Source organism: Bufo gargarizans, chromosome 4 (genome assembly GCF_014858855.1).
Source record: "Bufo gargarizans isolate SCDJY-AF-19 chromosome 4, ASM1485885v1, whole genome shotgun sequence".
NCBI lineage: Eukaryota > Metazoa > Chordata > Amphibia > Anura > Bufonidae > Bufo > Bufo gargarizans.
The window spans coordinates 279985878-279992396 of NC_058083.1; positions in this window are offsets into that span (position 1 = coordinate 279985878).

The window sequence follows — 6519 nt, forward strand, 5'->3', positions numbered from 1 at the left end:
ATCAGGGGCAAGCTGTCACCAAGTGCATTTAACCCTCAACAGTGTGGTTATTTTTTGGCTATATCCTACATCAGGGTGAAGCTGTCACACCAAGTGAATTTAACCATCAATAGTGTGGTTATTTTTTGGCCATATACTACATCAGGGGCAAGCTGTCACCAAGTGCATTTAACCCTCAATAGTGTGGTTGTTTTTTGGCTATATCCTACATCAGGGTGAAGCTGTCACACCAAGTGAATTTAACCATCAATAGTGTGGTTATTTTTTGGCCATATACTACATCAGGGGCAAGCTGTCACCAAGTGCATTTAACCCTCAATAGTGTGGTTGTTTTTTGGCTATATCCTACATCAGGGTGAAGCTGTCACACCAAGTGCATTTAACCATCAATAGTGTGGTTATTTTTTGGCCATATCCCAGTCTAATTCTGTCTGTAAACGTATACCTGTCCCCCAGCGCCTAAATAATAGGCCTCAAATTTATAGTCAGCTAAATCTGTGGTTATTGCTGTAGCTGGGCAAGTTATTTAGTGTCCGTCAAAGCACAGTTTTTGTTCTGGGTTGAAATACAATTCCCAATTTAGCCATTTTCTAAATTAGTGGTTTCTGCTGTATCAGGCCTACTTTAAATTTATCCCTAAAAGGGTATATAAGATTCAAGGTGCAGATAGGGTCATTCTCAATAACTGCACACACACGCTACTGTGCATATCCCAGTCTAATTCTGTCTGTAAACGTATACCTGTCACCCAGCGCCTAAATAATAGGCCTCAAATTTATAGTCAGCTAAATCTGTGGTTATTGCTGTAGCTGGGCAAGTTATATAGTGTCCGTCAAAGCACAGTTTTTGTTCTGGGTTGAAATACAATTCCCAATTTAGCCATTTTTTAAATTAGTGGTTTCTGCTGTATCAGGCCTACTTTAGATTTATCCCTAAAAGGGTATATAAGATTCAAGGTGCAGATAGGGTCATTCTCAATAACTTCACACACACGCTACTGTGCATATCCCAGTCTAATTCTGTCCGTAAACGTATTCCTGTCACCCAGCGCCTAAATAATAGGCCTCAAATTTATAGTCAGCTAAATCTGTGGTTACTGCTGTGCCTGTATTAGTGTAATACGGTACCTAAATAGATAGCCAGATAGTGTTAGGTGTCTGTAAAAAAAGGCCTGAATTTTAATTCAATACATTGGGCCAAATAATATTTTTGTTGTTGTGGTGAACGATAACAATGAGGAAAACATCTAGTAAAGGACGCGGACATGGTCGTGGTGGTGTTAGTGGACCCTCTGGTGCTGGGAGAGGACGTGGCCGTTCTGCCACAGCCATACGTCCTAGTGTACCAACTACCTCAGGTCTCAGTAGCCGCCATAATTTACAGTGATTTTTAGTGGGGCCCAATGCCATTCTAAGAATGGTAAGGCCTGAGCAGGTACAGGCATTAGTCAATTGGGTGTCCGACAGTGGATCCAGCATGTTCACATTATCTCCCACCCAGTCTTCTGCAGAAAGCGCACAGATGGCACCTGAAAACCAAGCCCATCAGTCTGTCACATCAGCCCCATGCATACCAGGGAAACTGTCTGAGCCTCAAGTTATGCAGCAGTCTCTTATGCTGTTTGAAGACTCCCTGCATGACCTGCATGACCAGGCACCTGCATGCAAAGCATGAACTGCAGTGGAGTAAACACCTTAAAAACAAGGAAGTCACTCAGGCTCCCCCTGCTACCTCTTCTGCTGCTGCCGCCTCGGCCTCTTATGCTGCTGCCGCCTCGGCCTCTTCTGCTGCTTCCGCCTCGGCCTCTTCCTCCGCCTCTGGAGGAACGTTGGCACCTGCCGCCCAGCAAACAGGGGATGTACCACCAACACCTCCACCTCCGTCACCAAGCATCTCAACCATGTCACACGGCAGCGTTCAGCTCTCCATCTCACAAACATTTGAGAGAAAGCGTAAATTCCCACCTAGCCACCCTCGATCCCTGGGCCTGAATGCCAGCATTTCTAAACTACTGGCCTATGAAATGCTGTCATTCAGGCTGGTGGACACAGACAGCTTCAAACAGCTCATGTCGCTTGCTGTCCCACAGTATGTTGTTCCCAGCCGGCACTACTTCTCCAAGAGAGCCGTGCCTTCCCTGCACAACCAAGTATCCGATAAAATCAAGTGTGCACTGCTCAACGCCATCTGTGGCAAGGTAAACCTAACCACAGATACGTGGACCAGTAAGCACGGCCAGGGACGCTATATCTCCCTAACTGCACACTGGGTAAATGTAGTGGCGGCTGGGCCCCAGGCGGAGAGCTGTTTGGCGCACGTCCTTCCGCCGCCAAGGTTCGCAGGGCAACATTCTTTGCCTCCTGTTGCCACCTCCTCCTTCTCAGCTTCCTCCTCCTCTTCTTCCACCTGCTTATCCAGTCAGCCACACTCCTTCACCACCAACTTCAGCACAGCCCGGGGTAAACGTCAGCAGGCCATTCTGAAACTCATATGTTTGGGACAGGCCCCACACCGCACAGGAGTTGTGGCAGGGTATAGAACAACAGACCGACGAGTGGTTGCTGCCGGTGAGCCTCAAGCCCGGCCTGGTGGTGTGCGATAATGGGCGAAATCTCGTTGCAGCTCTGGGACTAGCCTGTTTGACGCACATCCCTTGCTTGGCGCATGTGCTGAATTTGGTGGTGCAGAAGTTCATTCACAACAACCCCGACATGTCAGAGCTGCTGCATAAAGTGCGGGCCGTCTGTGCGCGCTTCTGGCGTTCACATCCTGCCGCTGCTCACCTGTCTGCGCTACACCGTAACTTCGGCCTTCCCGCTCACCGCCTCATATGCGACGTGCCCACCAGGTGGAACTCCACCTTGCACATGCTGGACAGACTGTGCGAGCAGCAGCAGGCCATAGTGGAGTTTCAGCTGCAGCACGCACGGGTCAGTCGCACTGCGGAACAGCACCACTTTACCACCAATGACTGGGCCTCCATGCGAGACCTGTGTGCCCTGTTGCGCTGTTTCGAGTACTCCACCAACATGGCCAGTGGCGATGACGCCGTTATCAGCGTTACAATACCACTTCTATGTCTCCTTGAGAAAACACTTAGGGCGATGATGGAAGAGGAGGTGGCCCAGGAGGAGGAGGAGCAGGAAGAGGGGTCATTTTTAGCACTTTCAGGCCAGTCTCTTCGAAGTGACTCAGAGGGAGGTTTTTTGCAACATCAGAGGCCAGGTACAAATGTGGCCAGCCAGGGCCTACTATTGGAGGACGAGGATGAGGAGGAGGTGGAGGAGGATGAGGATGAAGCATGGTCACAGCGGGGTGGCACCCAACGCAGCTCGGGCCCATCACTGGTGCGTGGCTGGGGGGAAGCGCAGGACGATGACGATACGCCTCCCACAGAGGACAGCTTGTCCTTACCTCTGTGCAGCCTGGCACACATGAGCGACTACATGCTGCAGTGCCTGCGCAACGACAGCAGAGTTGCCCACATTTTAACGTTTGCAGACAACTGGGTTGCCACCCTGCTGGATCCACGGTACAAAGACAATGTGCCCACCTTACTTCCTGCACTGGAGCGTGATAGGAAGATGCGCGAGAACAAGCGCACGTTGGTAGACGCGCTACTGAGAGCATTCCCAAATGTCACAGGGGAACAAGTGGAAGCCCAAGGCCAAGGCAGAGGAGGAGCATGAGGTCGCCAAGGCAGCTGTGTCACAGCCAGCTCCTCTGAGGGCAGGGTTAGCATGGCAGAGATGTGGAAAAGTTTTGTCAACACGCCACAGCTAACTGCACCACCACCTGATACGCAACGTGTTAGCAGGAGGCAACATTTCACTAACATGGTGGAACAGTACGTGTGCACACCCCTCCACGTACTGACTGATGGTTTGGCCCCATTCAACTTCTGGGTCTCTAAATTGTCCACGTGGCCAGAGCTAGCCTTTTATGCCTTGGAGGTGCTGGCCTGCCCGCTGGCCAGCGTTTTGTCTGAACGTGTATTCAGCAAGACAGGGGGCGTCATTACAGACAAACGCAGCCGCCTGTCTACAGCCAATGTGGACAAGCTGACGTTCATAAAAATGAACCAGGCATGGATCCCACAGGACCTGTCCATCCCTTGTGCAGATTAGACATTAACTACCTCCCCTTAACCATATATTATTGTACTCCAGGGCACTTCCTCATTCAATCCTATTTTTCTTTTCATTTTACCATTATATTGCGAGGCAACCCAAAGTTGAATGAACCTCTCCTCTGTCTGGGTGCCAGGGCCTAAATAAATGATAATAGACTGTTCCAATGTTGGGAGACGTGAAGCCTGATTCTCTGCTATGACATGAAGACTGATTCTCTGCTGACATGAAGCCAGATTCTCTGTTACGGGACCTCTCTCCTCTGCCTGGGTGCCTGGGCCTAAATATATGACAATGGACTGTTACAGTGGTGGCTGACATGAAGCCTGATTCTCTGCTATGACATGCAGACTGATTCTCTACTGACATGAAGCCAGATTCTCTGTTACGGGACCTCTCTCCTCTGCCTGGGTGCTGGGCCTAAATATATGACAATGGACTGTTGCAGTGGTGGCTGACGTGAAGCCTGATTCTCTGCTATGACATGCAGACTGATTCTCTGCTGACTTGAAGCCAGACTCTCTGTTACAGGACCTCTCTCCTCTGCCTGGGTGCCTGGGCCTAAATATATGACAATGGACTGTTACAGTGGTGGCTGACGTGAAGCCTGATTCTCTGCTATGACATCCAGACTGATTCTCTGCTGACATAAAGCCAGATTCTCTGTTACGGAACCTCTCTCCTCTGCCTGGGTGCCTGGGCCTAAATATATGACAATGGACTGTTGCAGTGGTGGCTGACGTGAAGCCTGATTCTCTGCTATGACATGCAGACTGATTCTCTGCTGACATGAAGCCAGATTCTCTGTTAAGGGACCTCTCTCCACTGCCTGGGTGCCTGGGACTAAATATCTGACAATGGACTGTTACAGTGTTGGGTGACGTGAAGCCAGATTCTCTGCTATGGGACCTCTCTCCAATTGATATTGGTTAATTTTTATTTATTTTATTTTTATTTTTATTAATTTCCCTATCTACATTCGTTTGCAGGGGATTTACCTACATGTTGCTGCCTTTTGCAGCCCTCTAGCTCTTTCCTGGGCTGTTTTACAGCCTTTTTAGTGCCGAAAAGTTCGGGTCCCCATTGACTTCAATGGGGTTTGCGTTCGAAACGAAGTTCGGGTCGGGTTCGGATCCCGAACCCGAACATTTCCGGGAAGTTCGGCCGAACTTCTCGAACCCGAACATCCAGGTGTTCGCTCAACTCTAGTCATAAACTAGCAAAATCATTCAATTTTATTTCAAGACACGGAGGCTCATATTGCGAGTTCAAAGCTGACCAATGGCCGATGTAAAAACATGTGGAGTAGGACAAAAGAAAAATTCCCTAAATGTGGAGACCCTGGACCAGTCCGTAATGTTCATGACGTCTTCAAGGCGAGCGCCCGCCGTCATCATAGAAGTGGAAGACGCGCTCTGAGTAGAGTGGGCAATGAAGATAGAAGTATCCACCCCCGCCAAAGACATAATCCACTTCACCCACCGGGCCAAGGTCGTGGTGGCAACCGGAGCAAAAGGCCGACGAAAGGAAAGGAACAACTGAGGGACCCCACTAGCACGATGAGATAACGTCCTGGCCTCATACTCTCGCAAGCAAGACACAGGGCAGAGAGCTGGCACCGTAGGGAAACAAGGATAAGAAACCGAACTAATCTGATTCTTAAGTAAGAACGCGTCTGGCGAGTTCACCCCTATAAGGAATGATCCGGAGTTACCGAGCAAGTTTTTAAACCTCTTGGATGTTGGAGCGCTCCATAGAAATCCGATTTGAAGCCAGCCGGAGGAAAAAGTAAACTGAACCATCAAACAGGCAAGTCCCGCGAGATAATCCTCACGTGATACACTAATCTCGAGCGAGGACGCCGAACAACGTGAGCAGAAGCCAGCGCATCGTGGTAAGTAGCGGCAGGAGGAAAAGACTCTCCAGCTACCGGACCCGAACAACAGGGTAAGATAAACCGGTCCCCGCTTTACTCCCCACCTGCAGCCCGACGTACATTGTGTGGTAGATCCACATTATTTGGGACATCTTTCTTGACGGTCATTTGCCATCCGGCCATAGTGCCGCCCCTGGAACAGTTTGCATTTTAATTAGAAGACTATTCCAAGGAGGACACCATTTGATCACTATTTATTTCTCAACAGATACATCTTGAGTTTCTTGGGGAATATCTGAGAATACCCCCAAGATTGTAGCCTACAGTGTGTGCGCATATCATTTGCGCATTTAATTTGCGGTCCTTTTATATTGCGTATTTTATATTGTGTATTTCTTATTCATTTATATTGTATATTTTATTAATTGATTGTGTATTGAATTGTGTTTTTATTTAATAAATAGCCACTTCCATTTGATTTTACATATTTGAGTGCCAGCCTTATACATTTTT